The sequence below is a fragment of the Aotus nancymaae genome, unplaced genomic scaffold (assembly GCF_030222135.1).
Source record: "Aotus nancymaae isolate 86718 unplaced genomic scaffold, 86718_ANA_hifiasm-v0.15.2.pri h1tg000077l, whole genome shotgun sequence".
Classification (NCBI taxonomy): Eukaryota; Metazoa; Chordata; class Mammalia; order Primates; family Aotidae; genus Aotus; species Aotus nancymaae.
The window spans coordinates 11793121-11818184 of record NW_026988492.1 but is presented as its reverse complement, the minus strand read 5'-3'; the positions used below and the strand labels follow the sequence as shown (position 1 = coordinate 11818184).

The window sequence follows — 25064 nt, the reverse complement described above, 5'->3', positions numbered from 1 at the left end:
ACACTTACTTGATCTTTAAAAATTATATGACTATATTAAATTACCACATGCACACTGAATGTATATACAGCTTGTAGTTATTAATTAGAAAATAAAATTAATTTTTAAAAGCTAAAATAAATTGGTAACTTGTGGAAAAAAATCGAAACAATTCATAGCCTCCCTCCTTTTAGCTAGGGCTCCACTGGAAGTAAAAACAGTCGACCAAGCCACTTTTGAGAAGGAGCAAGGAGCTCTCTTAGGGGCCTGCTGGGAACTACCCCCAAGCATGGAAATAAATGAAAATCTTGAGTTCCTTCAGGGGAAAATCCCAGGTCCCTAAGAAAGCCCTGAGAAGTAAATGAGCAACTCGATAAGCAAGAAGATAATAGTAACTTAAAAGAATAGCCACGGAATGTGTCACAAAATGTGGGGTTTCCAATAGAGACTAAAAATCTTAACATATGTACCTGAGCTGTTTTTCAGAATCCCAGATCCTACTAAATGAAAAATACCCTTCACTAGGCCTGACATGGTGGCTCATGCTTGTAATCCCAGCACCTTGGGAGGCCGAGGTGGGCGGATCGCCTGAGGTTAGAAGTTTGAGACCTAGCTTGGCCAACATGGCGAAACCCCGTCTCTACTAAAAATACAAAAATTAGCCAGGCGTGGTGGTGCATGCTTGCAATCCCAGCTACTTGGGAGGCTGAGTCATGAGAATCGCTTGAACCTGGGAGGCGGAGGTCACAGTGAGCCAGGATGGTGCCACTGCACTCCAGCCTGAGTGACAGAGTGAGACTCTGTCTCAAAAAACAAACAAATAAACAAACAAACACCCTCCACTGACATGTACACTTTAGATAAAGGGGAATTAAGGACTGCATTCTGACTGTAGTTCTTTGTTCTAAATTTCTTCCTGAGGGGCCAGGAGGAGGTCACTTCCACGAGCCAGAGCTAACATTCTTTCTGTTGATCCCAAATGTTTAGACAAAGCATCACCTCTTTAACCAGTTGCAAATCAGAAAAGATCTTTATGGCCTGTGCCCCCTCTGTTCAGGTGTCCTGCCTTTTAGGTCAAACCAACATATAGCCTCCTTGTTTGAATTTATGACTGCCTATAATCTCTGCCTTCCCGCCTTTGAAAACCCTTGCCTAGAGACCATCTGGGAGTTTGTGTCTTAAGCATGAGCTGCCAATTCTCTTTGCTTGGAGCCCTGCAGTAAATGCCTCATTTTCTCTTGCTGCAAATCCAAATGTCAGTGTTTGGTTTTGCTGTGCTGGGTAGGTGGACCCAAGTTTGGTTTGGTGACACTTTCCTGAGCAAATTGGAAATTCTCCTCTCTCGTTCTTGCTGTGCTTTGTAAGAGTGAGCCAAGGTGAGGACAGGTATGTCCTCTGATGGGGTTCAGAACATGCTACTCTAAAACATGGCACTTTGGAATATTGAATATTTTAAGCCAAAGGAATCTGAGAAACTGGCAGAAGCAGACAGGTCTCTCTCATCTTCCCTTGAAGCAGGATGAGAACTTCATGTGCTCTCCCTCTGCCAGAGGCATTTGAACAAGAGTGACTCCATCTTGAATAGGGGCTGGGTAATATGAGGTTGAGACCTAATAGGCTGCATTCCCAGGAGACTAGGTATTCTTAGTCACTGGAGGAGGTAGGAGGTCAACACAAGATACAGATCACAAAAGTCCCTGCTGATAAAACAGGATGTAGTTAAGAAGCTGGCCAAACCCAACAAAAGATGGTGACAAAAGAAACCCCTGGTCACCTTCACTGCTCATTATGTGCTAATTATAATGCATTAGCATGCTAAAATACACTGTCACCAGCCTTGAGAGTTTACAAATGCCTGGCAATGTCCAGAAGTTACCCTATATGGTCTAAAAAGAAGAGGAATTCTCAGTTATAGGAACTCCCCACCTTTTTCCCAGAAAACTCATCAATAATCCACCCCTTGTTTAACATAAAATAAAGAAATAATCATAAAAACTGCCCACTAGCAGCCCTCAGGGCTGGTCTTCCTATGGAGTAGCCATTCTTATTCCTTTACTTTCTTAATTAACTCACCTTCACTTTACTGTGTGGACTTGCCCTGAATTCTTTCTTGTGTGAGATCCAAGATACCTCTCTTGGGGTCTGGGTCAGGATCCTTTTCTGGAATACCTCTATCCAGAGAAAAGGAGTATTTCTGAACACAGAGCGTTGCTGAGAAGAATCTGAAGGAACAGATCTTGCCAAGTTTCCTCCAGTTTAATACTTTTGTTCATAGACTTTTGTCCTATCCCACTTTTCCATGACTTCCACTCTTCACCAAATTCAGCATAAAAACGCTCATGTTTAATCATTTCTTCGAGTCTTCATTTTCTCATGAAAGTTTCCATGTCTTATAAAACTTACATTAAGTAAATTAGTATGACTTTCACTTAATCTAACTTTTGTTCCTAATTTGCAGGGCCTCAGCCAATGAACATAAAATGGTTAGAAGGAAAAGGTTTTTTTCCCCTCCCCTACACCTCCCATTTTTGCATGTAAAAACAAGAGTAGGAAAATCTGCCCAAAGGGTTTTTGACAGCCCTAGGAGGATGATAAAAGGCTTCTTTTTTAAAAAAAGAAAAATCACTTTTAATCACTCAGTGTCAGAATCGGGGCTTTCTGTTGTGAAACATCCAAAGACTCCCACTCCCCTTTCTCCCAGAGAGAGGGTAAGAGCAGAGCTCAAGACTAGAGCCCTGGAAATTCAGAGGTGAGGGAAGGGCTGAGAAGAGCCATTGTTTCCAGATCTCTAGGGCTCTAGGCAACAGCTGGGCTTTCTAGGAATTCCAGCATTGCTAAGTGGGAAGGGTGTGTAGGAGGAGGGTTGCTCTTCAAGTTTGAACTTAAGATTCGGAATGTGCTGAGTCACAAGGTTCCACCCCTGGCAAACCCTGTGATGGGCAAGGCTGATTTTCCAACTCATCTTCCAGCGTTTTCTCTCAGTCCCCTGCATTTTCCTGCCACACACTTCCACAGGCTTATCAGAGCCTGCTCTCTGGGGCCTCTCAATTCCAAAACCTTCATTCTAGAAGGATGAACTCCACCACATGACTGTAAAAACACCTTCCAGGAGAGTATCATGAAAGCATAACAAACTTGAAGCCAAATGACTGACTCTTTCATTGTGGAATTCACGTATGGGTAAACATACATGCTCGTTATGGACAATATGGAAGATACAGCGAAGAAGGAAAATTTTTTTTCTATCAACTACAGAGTATGTGTGTTTTGATCTATTTGTTTCCAGTCTATTCATCAAGACTTTTTTTTTTTAAACTTAATGGCCTACTGAATATGCAGATTTTGTTCCTGTCCGAAGTATAGAACACAGGCATTTATTCAGGAAAATTATGTTGGGAGAGGGGGTGGGGACGCTGCTGTGCTCAGAAGTCACACTATCTTCAGCAGCTACCATTCCCAGGTCCCTAGCATTGTCATTCCCCTTGCTCAAAGGAAAGCTGAGCAGTAAAAAGCAAACTGGGGAGATGCATTTTTGGACCTTCCTCCTCCTGTGCTTTGAGTCACTGGTGCTTTCTCAAAGGCCTTAGCTTTGTGGAATAGCAGCCACAAACCATGACAAACTGGGTGACAGGTTATTAATGAGAAATCACCTGGCACCAAATAGTTCCATAAATCACCGTTCTGGAAGCTGGCACCACAGTCGAGGGCAGCTCTAAGGAATGCACTGCAGCCCTGCCAGGTGAAGATGGGGAGCAGAGGCAGCTCTTCTGACACCTTACGGAGAATGGAAATTTCCTTCATGGGGAGCAGACACTCCCCAGATGCACCATGCTGTGGCCAGTACAACTCTGCAGAAGGCAGGTGGCTGCCAGTACAGAGTTGGGCAGCTCAGGCCAAGGTTCCAGCTGACATGGGGCTCATTCCTGCTGACAACCGGCTAGCTCCATGCCTGATAGCTCTCGACCTTCTCCAGAATGGAGAGCTTTAAAAATAATTGATGCTTTAAGATTCTCCAAGTAATACAGCCTCATAGTAGAGTCAAATGTAGACAAACAGATAAAGAAGCAACTAACAATCATTCACAGTCCCATGACCAGAGGTAACTAACTACTGTTAACATTGCGTCCCCTTATAGGCTTAAAAAAAAAAAAAACAAAAAGAAAAACGATGTACTCATAGTTATTGTAAGGCCGGTCGCCTCGCCAGGAGCTCGGACACGCCCACCCCTCTCTGCGCCTAGAAACTATGTCACCACTCCACGCCCGGCACCAAGCCCCACACTCAGCACCTAGCTCTGCCACATAACTTTCCCCTGCCCACTTCCGCACTCAGCACTCAGATCTGCACTCAGCACTCAAATCTGCACTCAGCACCTAGCCCACCGTTGGGAAACCCCGCCAAAATTTAAAAGAAGCCCCGCGAAAACCTGCCCAATAACATTTTGCCCCGTCCAGGTCCCCCTCCCCCTGGGCGGCCCGCTCTCCAGAAATCCCGCCAACCTGCCAATAGCAACTTGTCACATCCACGTCCTGCTTCCCCACAACCAATCAGAACGCCTCCACTCCCTATAAAACCCCAGGCCCAAAAGGAGTCAAGCGACTTCTCCGGCCCCTCCTGTCTGACCGCAGAACCTCGCCCAGGAGCCGATTAAATTTCTTTATTCCAATAACTGGCCTCAGTTGCCTCATTTAAACCTTACAGTTATCTTACAGGAAAGGTGTCCCAATCCAGACCCCAAAAGAGGCTTATTGGATCTCGTGCAAGAAAGAATTCAGGGCAAGTCCACAGAGTCAAGTGAAAGCAAGTTTATTAAGAAAGTAAAGGAACAAAAGAAGGGCTACTCCACAGACAGAGCAGCCCCAAGGGCTGCTGGTTGCCCATTTGTCCGGTTATTCATTGATTATATCGTAAACAAGGTATGGATTATTCATGCCTCCTCTTTTTAGGTCATGTAGTGTAACTTCCTGACGTGGCCATGGCAATTGTAAACTGTCATGGCGCTGGTGGGAGTAGCGCATTGAGGACGACCAGAGGTCACTCCTGTGACCATCTTGGTTTTGGTGGGTTTTGGACAGCTTCTTTACTGCAAACTGCTGTATCAGCAAGGTCTTTATCACTTGTATTTTGTGCCAATCTCCTATCTTATCCTGTGACTCAGGATGCTTTAAACATCTGGGAATGCAGCCCGGTAGGTCTCAGCCTTACTTTACCCAGCTCCTATTCAAGATGGAGTTGCTCTGGTTCACAGGCCTCTGACAGTTCTGGATGCTAACAAGAGGTGCGTTTTCATCCTCAAAACTCCCCTCCCTACCTCCCCCATCCCATGGGTCAATTCAGCTCTCCTTGTTTAAAAGGCAGAGAGCTCAAATTTCAGGCAACCACTTTCTTGCCAAAAGATGGCTCCCGAAGCTTGTAGCTCCCTCGACACCTGAGATGCAAAATCTGCCCTGCTCAGTCTCATTCAGATATAACAGAAACTATCATCCCAGCCACGAAATATGAACACAGACAAGAACAGTATTTTACCATCAAAAAAACAAATTTTAAAAACTCATCTGAAATCCAGGGATATCAGACCTTAAGGACATATATTTTAGGCACTCCAAGCAGAACTGTTTACCAAAGAAAATGGCAAGCCCAATGTCATTTCCAAATGTCACCAGAGTAAACCTTTACTAACCTCTCTCCAGTAAAAGAGAAAAAGAGGAAGGAACAAAGGCTCTATTCTCTCATTTTTAAGGGAGTCATATTTAGATACAACAAATTTTGTATAATCTAATAAGCTTCTCTAGTAGTCATTTTGCAGGTAATTTGAAGCTTTGTAAAATAATTTCCTTTATAACAGCATTTTAAATACATGAAAAAAAGAATTGCTCAAAATTAATATTCCTTGAGATGTCCTTGTTTTTCAGCCAGCATCTAACAGACCAATCTAAAGCACAGAATTTTTTTTTTAACCTGCTATGGTGATATATCTTATTTCACGTATGCTTCCTTATCAATTACTGCCTAGATGGAATTTACCCTTTGTGTTCATAGCCACACAAGCATGTCTAAATGAAAAACACACCTTCTCTAGGCCCTCTAACAAAATCAATTCCTCAGCAGGAGAGTTGAAGGCTTGTCTATGATTGTGCATTGAAATGCTCATTTGCATGCTAATTACCCAGAAAGCTCCTCCAGTTCACTGGGGTGTTATGGAAAGCTAGGTCAGAATTCTAGGAGGCGAGAGAGCAGGAATAGAAAATGCAGAGGAACAGGAAATGAGGGTGGTTCAGATGGAAGCAATTGGGATGCAATCTACTTTTAAAGTCATTTTTTAAAATCCACTTTAGTTGAATTAGTCATGTCAGATTAACCAGAGAATGCGCTCTTGGAGTTGCTCTGATTGGATTTCCGTGTCAAGAGCAAACAACTTATTTTATGCTGTGTTATTTACAGCTAACGGGGAGGCCTTTTCACTCAGGTTCTGAAGTCTCTGTGCCTGAGTACAAGAAAATACTGTAGGGGAAAAAGAAATATCTTTCTTTCCCATGGCTGGATTCGTGGCTGAGGCCCTATAACAAAGAACAGATTAACAAGATAAAAGCATACAACTTTATTTAATGTTAGTTTTAAGTAGCATCGGAGCCTTCATAAGGAAATGAAAACCGAAAGACAAAGAGAAGCTTGTTATTTTTATGCTAAGTCTGATGGATAATTCAGTCGATAGTTGTGAAGTATAATTGCAGAAAGGGGGAATGATCTAATTTTCATAAACTGTGGGGAGAAGTTATCAAGAAAACAGGCTCGCTGTCCAATGTGCACAGAAGTCAACAACCATGGCACCAGCTTTGAGAAAAGAAAGGCTTTTGCAAAATCAGCCAGATTGGCTCAAATCTGTCTCTGCGATGTGGTGTTCGGGGCAAGTTTTAAGGGAACAGAGGGAATGGGAAATGATTTAGGAATCTTGGCTTGACAGGGTCTGATTGGATTGCTTCAAGTTTGACCATTTATGATAAGGTATTGTATTAGTCAGGGTTCTCTGGAGGGACAGGACTAACAGGTAGATGTATATATGAAGGGGCGTTTATGAAGGTGTACTGACTCACATGGTTACAAGGTGAAGTCTGCAAGCTGAGGAGCAAGGAAGCCAGTCTGAGTTCAAAACCTCAAAAGTAGGGACATTGACAGTGCAGCCTTCGGTCTGTGGCTGAAGGCCAGAGAGCCCCTGGCAAACCAGTGGTGTAAGTCCAAGAGTCTAAAAGCTGAAGAACTTGGAGTCTGATATTTGAGCGCAGGAAGCATCCAGCACGGGAGAAAGATGGAGCCTGGAAGACTCAGCAAGTCAAGTCCTTCCACGTTCCTGTGTCTGCTTTTATCCTAGCCATGATCGCAGCCGATTAGATGGTGCCCACCCAGACTGAGGGTGGGTCATTTCCCAGTCCATGGACTCAAATGTCAATCGTTGGCAGCACCCTCACAGACAGACCCAAGAACAATACTTTGCATCCTTCAATCCAATCAAGTTGGCACTCTTACATTAATCATTACAGGGATGTCGAGGCAGATTTTCACCCCAGATCTTCTGAAGAGTTCCAGCACTCAGGTTCTGTCATGTCCTGGTCTTTTTCGTTCTGAGGGGAGGAATCATTGGTTCCAGGTGTTGTTAGAGTCAAAGCTTTGTCTATGGTGCATGCCCATACTTTTTGGCCCTGCTTTACCTAAAAAGTAACTTGACACTTTGTTATCAACAGACCAGGCCCAGTGTGGGCTGGTCCTGTGGTTACAAAGTTAGCAAGACCTATTTGTTCAGAGTCTTCTCTGTGTCCCTGTTCTTCAGAGATAAAGACAGGTATAGGGTGGGAACTTTTCAGGTGAAGGCCTTATTACCTGCTTCAGGGGAGAAGGGCAAGAAGGAGGTGAGAGACATCTTGCTTCTGCTGTTTTCTCAAATGCCAGGGTATCGTATACGGAACATCGTGTCCTGAACTCATCCACACAGACACCCGAACTCGTGGACTGCTCCAAAAACCAGTTGATCACAGCTCCAAAAGTTCTGTTTAGTGGCTAAAAATATATTGCTTTCAAATAGAGTTATAATAGAAAAGAATTCTTTTCTGACAGAATCAAAGGAAGCTATGTCTATTCCAAAAAGTCAGTCTGTGGATACAATTTGAAAACTTCTTTCTTCCACTAAAAGCAACAAGATAAAACTAAGGCTTTCCTCATGCATATAAATGAAAAGTAAAAAGCTCTTTGATTTTCTTAATTTTCTCCATTCTCTAGAGGATGAGTGGCCAACAGTCGTTTTCCCTTTTAAAGAAAACGGTCTATTTCTTTTATTTTGTCATTTTTTTCTGTATTGCTTCTGAAAGGTTCCAAAATCCTGAGAATTCCAAACAAAAGTGGAAATTTTCCTTCCTGTTACCTGAAGGGTGGTGTTTAAGACTCTTGATTTCTTTGTCTATGTTTGCCAATCTTTCTTCTATGCTGAATGTTTTCTGAAACACCTGTCCCAGTGATTCTGTGCAACTCAGGACAGCGTTTCTGTATGAACCAGAAACTCCTGGACAGCAGGTTCAGTGTGTCTGCAGAGGCAAGTCCAAACCAGCCCCACCCAAGCCCCTGGGGCAAAATGCCTGAGGGCAGAGAGCAAGTAATAACAGACACCTGATTTGCCCTCCTCTAATTTCAAAACCTTTCTTAAAGGTGTTTGAACTCTCAAATCTCTAATTAAAAATAGAAAACTTATGCTAATCTTTAAATTAAAAATAGAAGAAAGCAGCCGGGCCTGATGGCTCACGCCTGTAATCCCAGCACTTTGGGAGGCCGAGGCGGGTGGATCACAAGGTCAGGAGTTTGAGACCAGCCTGGCTAAGATGGTGAAACTCTGTCTTTACTAAAAATACAAAAATTAGCAGGGCGCGGTGGCAGGCGCCTCAGCCTCTCGGGAGGCTGAGGAAACAGAAGAGAATCGCTTGAGCCCGAGAGGCAGAGGTTGCAGTGAGCTGAGATCGTGCCACTGTACTCCAGCCTGGGTGACAGAGGGAGACTCCATCTCAAAAAAAAACAACAACTTGTTCTCCTGTTTGAACTGCTCTAGACAGTATCACTGAGCTTCCGGAACAATCCCTAAGTGTGCATGCATTTGGAGCAGAAAGAGGGCAGATATGGAAACTTGCAGTATAGACAATGTGATTAGAAGTTATGGCTCAGTTTCCCGAGCATGTGTTCCACACAAGTGAACAGTAGGCAGGGTTATGAAGACATTTTTCTTACACAAAATGAAGGAAAAATGAGCAAAGGAAGAAACAGTCTAGTACTTATCTTTACATGTCAAACATTATGTGATGGCAGCTGTTTTTATAAAATTCAGCCTAGTCTAGGTGGTTGACTCTGATGTAGTTCCATCCTGTATCATGTAATCCAAGATTTTTGAACAAGCTCTCCTGCAAACATGGGTGTGCACCAAGCTATTGACCTGAGGATTGTGTTATCAACCAGTGGAACTTACCCTCTCACTACACCACCTCCCCTCTTGCATAACTTACTTGCAAAACAACTCTGAAGAACTTATCATCTGATAATCACACTAAGAATTCACCTAAAAGGGATTATACTGTCCTAGAAAATAGATTATTTCTCTCTGCTTCAAATAATCTACTTATGGCTTATTCAGAGTTCATGTATATGAATGATCCTTTGTTTTTAATTTTTAATTTTTCCAGAAAGAACTTTTGTTATTTTCCCTATTGCATAGATACCATCACTAAAGATAGAAATAACAAGTCGTAACATTCTTACAGCAAGCAAAGTGTTCCTAGAGCAAATGAGCATTTCAGAGCTGCTGTTAATGAAACAAAGATCAGTGCTACCATTAGATTCAATAATATTATAACAGAGTTTTAGAGCTTGAAGGATTCCTAGTGCCTGTTTTGTTCAACCTTATTTTACAGCGAGGGAAAAACTGAGGCCCAGAGAAGCAAAGCGATTTGCCCCAGGTCTTTCTCATAAGCTCCTGGCAATGCTGATTCAGAATACAGGGCTCAGCACTCTCAGCGAAGTTATTTTCCTACTTGAAACCGCCTTTGCAAAAATTATGACAGTAAGAAAAATTTGACATAGGAAAAGTATGACAGTAAAAGAAATCTGACCTAACCAACTCCATCTTGCTTCTAATCTCCGAGCTGCCCTTGTTTGTTCCTGGGCATGGGCAGAACTAACTTTGGGAGGAATTTAGTTTTTAGTTTAACTTTGCAACAAAGATGATAACAGCCTATCCCCAAACAAACCCCCTCCTTGCTTGGAGACCAGACCATCTTTGTAAAACCAACAAATTCACCACAAGATTAGGAGTTATGGCCCAGGACTCATGCAGCCTGTGTTAGGACATTTTTGCATTGCTATAAATACATACTTGACGCCGGGTAATTTATAAAGAAAAGAGGTGTAATTGACTCACAGTTCTGCAGGCTATAGCAGCACAGCTCCAGCATCTGCTTCTGGTAAGGTCCTCAGGAACCTTAGAATCATGGCAGAAGATGAAAGGGGAGCAGGTGTATCATATGGTGAGAACAGGAGCAGGAGTGATGGGGGGGGCGGGTTGGGCCACACACTTTTAAACAACCAGATTTTGAGTGAACTCAGAGTGAGAACTCACTTATCACCAAAGGGATCTCCTTCATGAGTGATCTACCCTTACGATCTAATCACGCCCCACCTCCAACACTGGGAATCACATTTCAACATGAGATTGAAAGGGGACAGCGTTGGTGCCTTATGATTTCATCTCTGACCCAACCCATTAGTATTCTTCATTCCCTGGCCCCTTGCCCATCAAAGTATCTTCAGAAAACCCTAGCTTCCAAAGTTTAGGTGAGGCTGATTTGAGTAATAATAAAACTCTGGTCATTTGTTTAGCCAGCTTCATGTGTATCAAATTCTTTCTCTATTGCAATTCCCCTGTCTTGACAAATTGGCTCTATCTGGGCAGTGGGCAAGATGAACCTGTCAAGCAGTTCCTCTACTCCTGAGGGAGGGATGAAGAGGACCAACGTGCTCCTCAACAGCAGAGAAAGTGTCTTGTTGTTTTGTGGCTTCCACCAGAGCTTGTGCCTTCCCCCCCCCCCACCCTCCTCCACCTTCCTCCAGCAGCCAGCACAGTCCTGGATCCCAAAAGTATATCTGACACCTCCTGGGTCCCTGTGACTGCAGGGGTTAAATACAAGGGCCAGGCTCTCGTCTCAGCCCTACAGGATCTTAGTCATGAGATCAAGCCAGGTGCCTCTCTGGGCCTTGTTTTCTCGCCTATTAACTGAAAGGTTGGGTCAGGGAGGCAGGGCAGGTGCTGCTTGATCCCTCCCACCTAAGGGAATTGAGGCTCAGGGAGGGTGTCACCTGCTCTGTTTTTACATAACCACTGAGTGGCAAAGCACAACAGAAATCTAGAGGCAGCCCTGACTCCAAATCACTCTTTCCTCTACACCGTGCTGCTGCTGCTACAGTGACCTATCTGCTACAGATAAGGTCTTCTGCAGTTAGAGATAGAAGATAGAGGAGGAGAGCTAGAAGACAGGGAGGAGGAGGAGAGGATGAAAAGAAACTTCACGTCTATGACTTTGCATGTGCACAGACCTTTGTACATCCCCTTACTCAGATAATTCATGATAAACCATTCATTGTAGGAGAGAAACATATCTTTTTCCTCTACCCATATTAGGTACATGGCTGAGGTCTCTGTAACAAAACACAGATTAACAATACACAGATAAACATAGAAATTTATTTAGTAAGTTTTACATGACAAGAAAGTCTTCAAAAGAAAATGAAGACCCCATCAGAAAGAGCTAACGCTGTTTTTATGGCAGATTTAATGAAGAGTGGACACTTGTGGAGAAATATGATCAGGCAAAAAGAGACTGAACTAATAGGAATAAGCTGGGGGAAACCCAGCCAGCCTGTTCAGATTCCTTCCTGTGACCCTGTCTTCACAGATAAGGATATTCCTTTCCTCCGGGTATAGGAAGGGCACCTGTCACGTGACGGTCTTCAGGAGAGGGCAGGGAAAGACCAGGGAGGCTTCTTCCTTCTGCTGTTTTCTCAAGTTCCTTCAACTGAAAATATTCAGTGTGCCAAGGTGCTGTATTTTGGGGTAGGATGTCCTGAGCACCATCATTCTCCTCATTTCATCGCTGGCACAATTGAAAAGAAAATAAGTTTTATTTCATTTTTTTTTCTTATTTTTTTAGTGACAGGGTCTCACTGTGTTACTCAGGCTGGAGAGCAGTGGGGCCGTCATAGCTCACTGCAACCTCCAACTCCTGGCCTCAAGTGATCCTCTCACTTCCACCTTTCACCTCAGCCTCCCAAGTAATGGGGATTACAGGCACGTGCCATCAAACCTGGCTAATTTTTTTTTTTTTTTTGAGATTGAGTCTCACTCTGTTGCCCAGGCTGGAGTATAGCGGCACGATCTCAGCTCACTACAACCTCCACCTGCCGGGTTCAAGCAATTCCCCTGCCTCAGCCTCCCAAGTGGCTGGGATTACAGGTGCCTGCCATAACACCAAGCTAGTTTTGTGTTTTTTTGGATTTTTAGGAGGGATAGGGTTTCACCATGTTGGCCAGGCTGGTCTCAAACTCCTGACCTCAAGTAATCTGTCGGCCTCAGCCTCCCAAAGTGCTGAGTTTACAGGTGTGAGCCACCATGCCCAGTCAATGCCTGGCTAATTTTTAAACATTTTTGTGGATATAGAGGTCTTCCTATGTTGCCCAGGCTGTTCTTGAACTCCTGGCCCCAAGCGATCCCCACTCCTCGGCCTCTCAAAGCACTGGGATTACAGGTGTAAGTCACCATGCCTGGCTAAAAAGAAAATAATTTGAATTATAGTTTGGCTCATAGTACTGTGTCCACATTATATATTTTGCCAAGAAGTTGAAATAATCTAGAGATCAAGGCAGATTATTGGCCTTGAGTTGTAACCACAATGGCCGGCCTCTTTTTTGTCAGAAGCAGTTGTGGTGGGGGTGGAACATTCTCAGGACCAGCTCCTTGCCCTTTGCAACGTTTAATAATAATTCTGCTAGTCGGGGCAAATCAGAAACTGGCCGAGATGAGGGGACTCTCACAATGCAGGGAGCAAGCAGTTTCTCTCTGACTGGAGTGTGTAAAATACGCTCCACATAACACAGAGCAGCTCTTAAATCACTTAGATTTTCCTCTTTATGATGCCATTGCAAATTAGCTATTTTTTGCATTTGTAATTAGAGGGTAGAACAGATGGAGAGGCCGTAGTTGGGGAGATAAATTTGTAGCCGTAACCAGGGCTGCAGCGGCCTGCGGCTGCTCCCTACCCCCCACTGTGAGTCATCCAAGAGCCTCCCAGGAAGCCAAGGCTGCAGGACCCCCTCCCACCCAACTTCTTTCTCATTTGGGGAGACTCTTCCTTCCCAACTACTGCGGGAAAACATCAGAAGTAGAACCTGCAATTCTCGAAAATCCCCTCAGCTCCTGTCTTTATTTGGCATGAATCACACGATCTCTGGGCATTGGTTTAACAGTCACCAAAATGAAGCATTTTCCTACAAGACCCAATCATAAGAAGCGCTTTGGAGAGCGCTAAGGCTTGTGGCTAATCCATCAACACCTCCTTTTGCCCAGAAAACAAACTCCGAGGAAATAATTGGCAAGTGTGTCAAGCACAGTGTCTGCCGCATGGTAGGTGTTTAATAAGTACTCGTGAGAAGATGCTTGGCTGGGAGGATAAAACACATAGAAGTCTAAAGGTCGTTTTTTTTGGATGAAGCTATTTCTGGAGAATCTAACCAGTCCGGGGGTCCTGCCATCCCCAGCCGAGCCCTGGGGGGAGGTGAGACAGGTGAGCTGTCCCTGGAAGGCTCTGCTGTTGCTACCCCGATCCGGGATGGATGATGGGGCACCCCGTTTCTTTCCCAGAGCAGCTCATCTGCTCTAGAGCATGCCCAGCTGCAACCAAGAAATTGGAAAGCTTCAGCATATGAAAAGTGGACCTTCTAAAAGCCCTGGCTTCTTTTTCAGGCCTGCAGGAAGAGGTTTACGTTTGGGATATTGGATAGCAGTTCGAGCCCGGTTAACACAGCTCTCCCACCACAAATCACCCCGTTGCATTCTCAGATGACACTGGCCATATAAGTGCTGCTGGGTTTGCAAGACACGCCTTTTGCTGAAATGTAAAACGCGGCCGGGGAAACTGGATATAAGGCATTGGCATGAGGATCCGGAACTGATCTGAGACCTACTTGGAATCCTGCTTCTGTTCTGCCTGTGTGAAAACATAATTTTGATTATATGGCATATGGATAATACCACACGGCCCCTAACTACCATTCCTGTCCAACTTCAACCAGTCTGCAAAAAAGTTGCTGACAGCCAACAGCTGAAGGAAGATCTTTCCACGGGTTGTAGAGAGCAGGTGTTTGTATGGTGAGGTCTTAGGCAGGGTAGGAGATGTTATGCTCTCTTTGTAAACTAAAACCTTACATTTGTCACCACGTAGAGAAAACAACATGAAAAGAAATAAATTTCTAAGAAAGAACAAACCATTCTCCGGAATTGGTTGTAACTTTTTTTTTTTTTTTGAGACAGAATCTCGCTCTGTCACCCAGGCTGGAGTGCAGTGGCACAATCTTGGCTTGCTGTAACCTCTGCCTCCTGGGTTCAAGTGATTCTCCTATGTCAGCTTAAGTAGCTGGGATTACAGGTGCGCACCACCATGTCCAGCTAATTCTTTTTTTTTTAGTAGACATGGGGTTTCAGCATGTTGCCCAGGTCTTGAACTCCTGAACTCAGGTGATCCGCCTGCCTCAGCCTCACAAAGTGCTGGGATTACAGGTGTGAGCCACCGTGCCCGGCCTGGTTGAAATTTCTTAAGAGTACTCACCACCATACCCAGCATAGCAAAGGAAACATTTAGGCTTGCGGCTTGTCAGTTGCTTTTTCTTTCTGGATAACCCAGTCTCTTTCAGATAAATAACTGATGTGGCAGACTTCTTTCTTCCCTGCATGGCCTCCCACCCAATTTCTCCCCAAGGTGGCATCTGATGACTAGGGGTCTGCAGACTACCGGGCCCCATGAAGAAACCAGTGAGAGAGACTGCTGGCATCTGGCCTTTCTTCAAGGAGGAAGCGAATATGATGTTGGTATCATAGTCCGAGCCATTTGCCTTTGTCCATAAGTACTGTGTGCTCTCTGGCTTCTCTGTTGTAACCCCAGGCTTCTGTCAGTCTGTTGACCCCCTCTCTAGGGACACAGTAAATTCTAGATCCCCTACAAACTCTACAAAGGCTGTGAGAGCCAGGAGCAGTAACTGCCACAGGCCACTGGCCTAGACACTTCTCCCTGCCAAAGCTCCACGACAGCTCTCTGGCATGTGGAACTTGGCATGGAGCGAAATGCAGCCATCACGTGGTGTCCTGGGAGGCTCAGAGCTGGTCTGTGACAGGGAGACATAGAACGAGAAATGAATGGCCAGGAGTTACCACCAGGCAGCTGATGACCCCTGGGTGGGCTTTTGCTTACATTTCCCAAGCCCTACCCCCTCATACCTAGCTATCTCTAACCCAAAGTTCAAGAGGAAATGGCCACACCCTCTCCTGGTATCAAACAGGCAGGTGCAAACTTGAGGCACTGAGAAACACCAATTGCTCTCTGCAATTTAATGCACATTTAGCATAAAGCAGTGAAGGGCTTAGCTTTGGCTCCCGGGGCAGGAGACAGAATTTATGTAGCTAGATCGTTTGGCTTTGGTGTGCGCCTTATACTGTTACTAAACCAGAATGTGCTCTGAGCTCTGTGATCTCTGGTGAAGTCTAGAAATAGGTGATCAAGGGTCACCGATACCCTCTCCCGGTCCTGGTACAGCCTTAAGATTTCCTACGATGATATTTACAGGCACATTTAAATTGCCACAATTTAAAGTTACTGCTTCAGTGTCTGGAAGGCATGATGTCTGGAATTCATAATCTTCCCAGGAAGCTGGGGCAATATATAAAACAAAAGTCACAGTCATTCCCTCTTCAGTGGTGGCATTTCAAGTGATTTTGTTTTTGTCTTTACTTTGGGCCTTTCCGTATTAAGTTTTCCATATCAGATATGACACTGACATATAGCAGAAAATGGAAACATTTTTTTCTCAATAATATTTTCTTTTCTTTCTTTTTTTTTTTTTTTTGAGATGGAGTCTTGTTCTGTTGCCCAGGCTGGAGTGCAGTGGCACGATCTGAGCTCACTGCAACCTCTGCCTCCTGGGGTTCAAGCAATTCTCCTGCCTCAGCCTCCCGAGTAGATGGGATTACAGGGGCCCACCACCGCGTCCAGCTAATTTTTGTATTTTTAGTAGAGACAGGGTTTCACCATCTTGGCCAAGGTGGTTTCGAACTCCTGACCTTGTGATCCACCTGCCTAGGCTTCCCAAAGTGCTGCGATCACAGGCGTGAGTCACCACGCCCCGCTTCGATAATGTTTTAATGAAGATGCTGTTTATGTTTACATGGAGTGGGTTTATTATTACTGTTTCAAATGAATTAATAGATATTTACTTTGTTTTAATTTATAGTGCCGTAAATAGTGACACATAAAACTTCCAGATATATTCTTTAGAGTCTTCAATAATTAGAGAATAAAGGGGTCTGAGACCAAAAAAGAACAGTGGTATAGAGGATTCAACAGAATTTGAAGATAGGGGATCTAAATTCAAGTTCCAGTTCTGTCACTTAACTGACATTAATTCCAGTTAAGTTACTTAAGTGCAGGCTCTAAAGGCAGACTATCTGGGTCCCTAATTTTAGCCTCACTATTTGCTAGCGTTGTGGCTTTAGGTGAGTCATTTTGCTTCTGTCAATAGGGATAACTATAGCACTTACTTCGCACGTTGCTGCATACCTTAAAATGGCATTACACTTCCTTCCCCTCCCTCCTCCTCCCCTCCGCCTCCCCCTCTTTTCTCTCTCCCCCTCTTTTCTCCCTCCCTTCCTCCCTTCCTTCTTTCCTTTCCTCGGTCTCACTCTGTTGCCCAGGCCAGAGTGCAGTGGCACAACCTTGGCTCACTGCAACCTGCACCTCCCAGGTTCAAGCGCTTCTCCTGCCTCAGCCTCCCAAGTAGCTGGGATTACAGGCCTCACGCCCGGCTAATTTTTGTCTTTTTAGGAGAGATGGGGTTTCACCATATTGGTCAGGCTGGTCTCAAATTCCTGACCTCAGGTGATCTGCCTGCCTCAATCTCCCAAAGTGCTGGGATTACAGAGGTGAGCCACCATGCCTGGCCGGCATTAGATTTCTAAATGCTGACACCTATTACTAGAACACAGTAAGGGCCCATAATAATTGCTAATAATATTAGCAATTATTATTAGTCTGGAACATCTTTAAGTGGGAAAAAGGTCCTTCCTTTTTTATTATCTCATGATTCAAAATCATCAATAATAAAGTGTGATTCTTTTGCTTTTCTTTAGAGCTGGGGTCTCACTCTGTTGCCTGGGCTTGAGTGCAGTGACATAATCACGGCTCACTGCAGCCTCGACCTCCCAGGCTCAAGCAATCCTTCTGCCTCAGCTTCCCTAGTAGCTGGGACTACAGGTATGTACCACTTCACCTGGCTAATTTTTAAAAATTCTTTTTGTAGAGATGGGGTTCTCACTGTATTGTCCAGGCTGGTCTCAAACTCCTGGGCTCAAGCAATCCTCCCACCTCGGCCTCCCAAAGTGCTGGAATTCCAGGCGTGATTAAGGAGGGCTGAAGTGATGACCAAAATCCACTTTCTCCATCCTCCCCTCCTGCCTCCACTGGGAGGTACTGACACCAACACGAATCCTTGTTTTCTAAAAGGACGTGAGCAAGGGGAGTTGTGAATCTAAGGCAACAGGAAAAGTATAAAGCGGGCAGGTTGGCACAGGGGTCTGGGGAGACCCTGGGGAGACCCAGCCTAAGGCACACAGATGCCGAAGACCTTTTGGACCAGAGTCTCCCAGCATCCCCCACTTAGGCCCAAACCCGGCTCCTTCCCTGTCCCCGGATGCACCATAGGGTCCTCAAAAACGCGGTGTTCCACTGTCTCTGGAGCTGCCCAGCCCTGCAAAACGCAGCCTCCCGTTTCTCCCAGCCTCCTCTTTTCTCTCCTCTCGGTCTCTGCTCTCTTCCTTTTCTCTCTCTCTGCCACCCTCTCCAGTTTTTTCTTGCCCCTTCCACCTTCTCAATTGCTTGCCTTCTCCCAGACCGGCCTCCTCACTCTCATCTGGGGCTGGCAGTGCTCTTCTCTGTCCAACTATTAATGACATGAAAGCCTTCCAGGAACCTTAGCGGAGCCTCCAGCAACAGGCCTGGCGACCTGCCAGCTTCGTTGCCTCAAGGTGGACTATTCTGAGGCGCTGGGCGCCCCCTAGTGGCCCCTTCATGACGCCAAGTCCCACAGGATGGATAACAACCCCTTCATCCAGAGGGAAAAGTGCCTGTAGTTAAGGCTAAGTGGAGGCTGAAACAAAGACCGGCCCTAATAATGCACCCAAACTGTAGAAACCTTCTCTGATCCCTTACTTTCCAAATCATTCTTTATTAGAAGGTAGGTGGAATAAAAAGGAAGTTAAGCACGGAGCCAGTGCACTTCACACCAATGCTTAGTTTGTCTAGAGCCCCCAGTGAGATGCACTGACTCAAAAGCCAGGTGGGCCAGATGGTGGAGTCTACAGCAATGTAGAGATGTTCCCGAGAAAAGTCGTGGGCAGAAGAGATGTTGGTCCAGCAATAGTGGAAGCTTGACAAAGCTCTAGCACTTGCACCTGTGGAGTTTTATTTAAGGACGCTCAAGACACCAGGTGGCTTGTGCCTGTAATCCCAAAGCTGTGGGAGACTGAGGCGGGAGGATTGCTTGAGCCCAGGAGTTCAAGAGCAGGCTGGACAATATAGTCAGACCCCGTTTCTACAAAAAAATTAAAATAAAGAAAATTAGCCAGGCATGGTGGTCCATACCTGTAGTCTCAGCTACTCAGGAAGCTGAGGTGGAAGGATGGCTTGAGCCCAGGAGTTTGAGGCTGCAGTGAGCCATGATTGCACCACTGTGTTCCTGTCTGGGTGACAGAGCAAGAACTTGTCTCTAAAAAAAAAATAAATAAAAATGCTCAGGAGTAAATTTCTCTATTCTGAGCATGACATGCCTTCCTCTGAAAAGCTACACTGTGGCAGGCTACACAGCTACCTACTCAGGAGACCCCAAAAAAGTCCCAGCCACAGATTCTGGCTCCCTTGCTGACGGGAGACCTCATTCTCTTTAAATGGCAGATTGTCTCAATCGTAAATCTCTTCTGCACAGTCAGCCTGGGATGCAAGCAGATTGCTTTAACTTGTAACTTTGAAAGTCAGGTTGTCGTAACCTAGAACTCTGGGAAGCCGTGTCGTGAAATCATAAAAGATTGTGCTTGGCTAAAGCAATGTGTTCATGTATCAATAATTCATGCAATCCTGTACAAATGCAGTTTTAACAGATGTTAGCACATACCTGAGCAGCGAGAGCATTTCCATTAATAACTGTCTGCTTGTTCCGGGAAGCCGGGGAGCCTGGCCCTCATCTGCGGGCTTAAGTTCAGTTTCAGTTGGGGATAGAATTTCCACATAGACGTTTTTTAAGTAACAGTAGTAGAGGCTTGAAAGTTTCTAATAAATGGCAAGACATAAATATGCAACCAGCGTGGCGGTTTTTGCACGGGTTCGCCCAGGCAGTAATTACTCCTCAGTCTTATTTGATACATGCTAATTTCTACCTTGTTCCAATTGATTTGTTTTCCGGTCTCTGGGTTTCATAGTGACAACAGAGAAACTAAGAAGAATGATGGCATTTCCCAAAAAGGAACAACAATTCCCACGTGTCCAAGAGGGAGAACCGGCCACGGTTGGGGCAGGGTAGCAGTGGGGTAGGTGATAGTACCTTCTCCACGTACAGGGAGAAGCCCAGGGCGGGTAAGCTTTGACTACAGTCCTCTGGCACCAAATATTTCCTTAGCAATTGCCCATCTCATTAAGAGAACACCGCATGAGAATGGGAGAAGACTGTCCTGGTCAGGCTGGCTGCACACACACTCTTCTGGCAATTCCTGGAAGTTAAGGCCCAGAAAGAGCTATTAAGAGTGCGGATGGGCCAGGCGCAGTTGGCTCACACCTGTAACCCCGGCACTTTGGGAGGCCAAGGCGAGCGGATCACCTGAGGTCAGGAATTCGAAACCAGCCTGGCCAACGTGGTAAAACCCGTCTCTACTAAAAATACAAAAAATAAAAAGCCAGGCAAGGTGGCACATGCCTGCAATCAGCTACTGGGGACGCTGAGGCAGGAGAATGGCTTGAACCTGGGAGGCAGAGGTTGCAGTGAGCCGAGATCACACTATTGCACTGCCCAGCCTGGGCAGCAGAGCGAGACTCTGTCTCAAAAAAAAAAAAAAAGAGTGCTGACGGCAGCACTTATCTTTTAATCGCACATTCCGATGGAACATTCTTGTCACAATTTTACAGGAACTATTGTAAAATGCAGACATGGACATGCACTTAAAACGAGGGTCATGGATGCTGTTAGATTAAAGGACACAGAAAAACAGAGGGGAGACAGAGATTGGGTGACTCAAGTGCTAATATACTTCTGTCTGGAGCATCAAGGTTGTCGCAGTTCAAGAAATAATGTGGCCTGTAGTATCTGCTTATCTGTCTCCAGTGTGCCCTTTGTCACGGTTGGGTACTCACCCATGGGCTGTGCCCATGTTCAGGTGGCTCCCCAGAAGATTGGCTACTAACTACCCAATTTGTTGACACCATTATTGAATTGTAAGCAGTCGAGTAATTACTGACGCCATTAACTAAGGCTAAGGAGCGGTGTCCCCAAACCGCAAACCACTTTAAAAGAGAAGTGGTTCTCAATGTTCCGTCCATTAACTGTGATCTTGCATTTGCTAAATCTGGCTAGACTGCAGTACAGGCAGCCGAAATGTGCTCCCTGCACTCATAGCATGATTCAATTCAAGGCACCTGTTCTCACACTAGACTGATAGAGCAGCAATTCTCAAACTTCAGTGGGCATCTGACTCAGCGGGATGCTGGTGATTCCTGGGTCCCAATTTCAGAGATAACCATTCTATTAGGCCTGGGATGAGGCCCCAGAATTCACACTGGTAACAGCCTCCCAGGTGAGTCTACCTCTCTGGCCTGGGGCCACACTTTGAGAACCACTTGCCTAGAATCTGAAAAAAATCTCCAATTTAGGCTAGCCTCAGTCTTTTTTTTTTTTTTTTTTTGCTAGAGATAGGGTCTCGTTCTGTTGCCCAGGCTGGAGTGCAGTGGTGTAATCACAGCTCACTGCAGCCTCAATCTCCTGGGCTCAAGCAGTTCCCCCGCCTCAGCCTCCAAAGCAGCTGGGACTACAGGTGTGCACCATCACATCTGGCTAATTTTTGTATTTTTTTATAGAAATGGGGTTTTGCCATGTTGCCTAAGCTGGTCTCGAACTCGTGAGCTCAAGTGATCCTCCTGTCTCAGCCTCCCAAAGTGCTGGGATCACAGGTGTGAGTCACCACACCTGGCTAGCCTCACTCTTTCTTTCCCAATATTTGAGTAGCAAGAAATACAGCAGACGCTACTCAGTCCTGAAAAGCAAACTATCACTTTGGCTTACAACTGAAAGAGATGTGCAGTTTTGAGAATTTCTGAATTAGTCTCTTTATTAATAACCCATGCAATTCCCATTTTAGCCTTCTTAATGCCCTGGAGAGATTAGCACTAGAAACAAGAAGAACACAAAATTGCAAAATGAATTACCTTCCAGTGACGGCTGCAACCACGCTGAGGACGTTGGAGCCAAATAAAAGTATACTCAACTGTTTGTCTCATTCTGTCCTCTGAATATATTCAGTCAGCCAAAACTCTGAGATGCCTGAGACAAGGAATGAAAAGTAAGGAGTTAAGATCTCCATGCAACAATTCAAAAGTGAGAAAAGAAGGCCGGGTGCAGGGGCTCAGACCTGTAATCCCAGCACTTTGGGAGGCTGAGGTGAGGGGATAACTTGAGGCCAGGAGTTCGAGACCAGCCTGGCCAACATGGTGAAAGCCCGTCTCTGCTAAAAGTACAAAAATTAGCTGGGTGCGGTGGTGGGCATCTGTAATCCCAGCTACTCAGGAGGCTGAGGCACAAGAATCACTTGAACCTGGGAGGCAGAGGTTGCAATGAGCCGAGATGGCGCCACTGCACTCCAGCCTGGGTGACAGAGCGAAACTCTGTCTCTGTCTCAAAAAGAAAAAAAAAAAGTGAGAACAGAGATTTAGAAGTGAGTGATAGCTTTATGGTTTTAAATTTCCCATTTTAGCACAGGATTTTTAAATTAGAAAAGAGATCATAAAGTTTACTTATGTCTATATCAAAATGGCTCTCCATCCACTCACTGCCCTCCAGCCCTGAGCGTTGTAGGCTGATGATACAAATGGGTCAACCTGTAATTACATGTGTGTGCGCAGCGTGTAGCCTTAGCTGTGTCTTTTGTTTCAGGAAGCCCTCCGCTATGAGCTCTGCAGCCCGGGTCTTATAGATTTGGCCCTCTCAGCAAAATGCTTAGCCACAATCCATGTTTATTCAGTGATTACTTTCTATTGTCATAGTTAATGATGGCCATGATATACCCAAGGGCCCTCTTTATAACTGCCTAGGTGTGTGATTGTTTGAAAAAATAAAAATAAAAAGACTGCATGCATCCAAATTCACTTATATTCATAAGTTTTTTTAAAAAAAACATTTATTTATTTATGAGACAGAGTCTCACTCTCACCCAGGCTAGAGTGCAACGGTTTGATCTCGGCTCACTGCAACCTCCACCTCCTGGATTCAAGCCATTCTCCTGCCTCAGCCTCCCAAGTAGCTGGGATTACAGGTGCCCACCACCACACCCAGCTATTTTTTGTATTTTTAGTAGAGATGGGGTTTCGCCATGTTGGCCAGGCTGGTCTCAAACCCCTGACCTCAGGTGATCTGCCCGCCTCAGCCTCTTAAAGTGGTGAGATTACAGGTGTCAGCCATGGTGCCCAGCCACTTGTATTCATAACTTCTGTGCCTGTTAAAAATTTTATGACACTATTTCATAGGTAAACTTTATGCTGTTCAAAGTGTTTAACTTATATCATGTATGTATAAATCATGGTGAGATTGGGGTTTTAGAGTAATGGTCACATTCTCCTTGCGTTTCAAGACTGCAAGTGTCACCTATAAATCCAGCACTTTGGGAGACCAAGGCAGGTTGATCATGTGAGCCCAGGAGTTTGAGACCAGCCTAGGCAACATGGTGAAACCTTGTCTCTACAAAAAGAAAAAAAAAAAAAAAAAAATTAGCCAGGCATGGTGGCACACATCTGCAATCCCAGGTACTTGGGAGACTGAGGTGGGTGAATTGCTTGAACCCAGGTGGCAGAGATTGCTGTGAGCTGAGATCATGCCACTGCACTCCAGCCTGGGTGACAGAGGGAGACCCTGCCTTAAAAAAAAAAAAAAAAAAAAAAAGAGAGAGAGAAATAAATAAAAAGGAAAAAGAAAAAAAAAGACCATTAGTGTCACAGGCTAATGAGATTATGAGGTATGAAAACCTTGCTCTTCAGAACTGAGAAGAGGGAGGGGAATGAAGAAATATCAGGATTCCAGGAAGGGAGCGGATGGAGCTCTGAGCTGGCATTCTCTCCTGGCACAGACGGGGCAAGAACTAGAAGGGCGTGAAAATCTACAGATGAAATAGCTCTGTACAACCAAGGGGCTTCTTCCCCCTCTAGTGTGATTATTTGGAAAGTCCAGACTTAACATCTCTTCCCAATGGGAGTTTCCTCAGTGATGAAAGTAGACTATGCTTCCTGTCTAAATCCAGAGAACACGCACCCCTCTCCTGGTGCACACAGCAGTGCAGTGCTCAAAGCTCTTGACAAAACACAGCTGTTATGATGACAAAATCTTTGACAGGCACTGATGCTTGAATGGTTTGCAACATCACTATATATAGCTGTTTATTCATCCAAGCGCGGGTAAAAAGATGGCTGTTTAGATGTTGTCTTAGAGCATTCAGAATGATAGCTCTACCTCCAGAAACTAGAGCTATCAAATGTCAAATATTGGCTTTGGTTGTTTATATATTTATAGCTCACCTTGTTCCACAAATAATTTAAAGAGGCTGATGATATGCATGCCACTTTAAAATAAGAAAATGTGAATAAAAAGTCAAGGTGACAGATAATAAGGGTAGAATAGGAAAACATGACCAGAAAGTTATGCACAGTTTTCTAAATTAGAGACCAGGCCAGAAACTGGGCCCTGGGCTTTTCAGAAGCCAAAAGAAAAAAAAAGGAGAAATGCAAAGTTCATAAAATTCATCTTGTCTATAAAAAGTAAACACAGGCTGGGCGCAGTGGCTCACGCCTGTAATCCCAGCACTTTGGGAGGCTGAGGCAGGTGGATCACAAGGTCAGGAGATTGAGACCATCCTGGCTAACAGGATGAAACAGGTGAAACCCCGTCTTTACTAAAAATGCAAAAAATTAGCCAGGTGTGGAGGCATGCGCCTGTAGTCCCAGCTACTCAGGAGGCTGAGGCAGGAGAATCACTTGAACCCAGGAGGCAGAGTTTGCAGTGAGCCGAGATTGCACCACTGCACTCCAGCCTGGGCAACAGAGTGAGACTTTGTCTCAAAAAAAAAAAAAAAAGAAAGAAAGAAAAAGAAAACATTCCATTTCATCAGAAGAAAGCCTGTTCCCAATTTTTGGGTTGAAGTATCTTTCAAGCACAGACAGACCCATGGGAGATGCTCTGGGCATGCTGGGTAAGTTCATCCTTCTGCTTGAACCCATCAGGGACAGAACACTGGAGTTGGCATCAGAAGACCTGGGTTGAGTGTTGGCTCCAGTTAGGGACTCCTGGAGCAGTCACTCACTTACTATAAACTAGCAAAACATACTCCATAGCTGGCCTCAGAATTAAGATGAAATAAACAAAGATTGCAATGCGCCGTCCAAAGGTAAGGCTTTGTTTTTTTAAAAGCTTCCTTTATTATTGTTTTTGCCTTTCTTGCCATAAAT

General features: G+C 44.9%; 1 long non-coding RNA gene across 2 annotated transcripts in view; it reads right to left on the bottom strand.

The window, feature by feature from the left end:
* Positions 1 to 11723: 11723 nt before the first annotated feature.
* LOC105715721 (uncharacterized) overlaps positions 11724 to 25064 on the bottom strand; it is a 38197-nt gene continuing 24856 nt past the window's right edge. For both annotated transcript variants that reach the window (XR_010339550.1, XR_010339549.1), the window contains 3 exons: positions 21783 to 21897; positions 19486 to 19640; positions 11724 to 12152 (listed from right to left, as the gene is read on the bottom strand). This is a non-coding gene — a long non-coding RNA (uncharacterized LOC105715721). The remainder of the gene's footprint in view (positions 12153 to 19485; positions 19641 to 21782; positions 21898 to 25064) is intronic.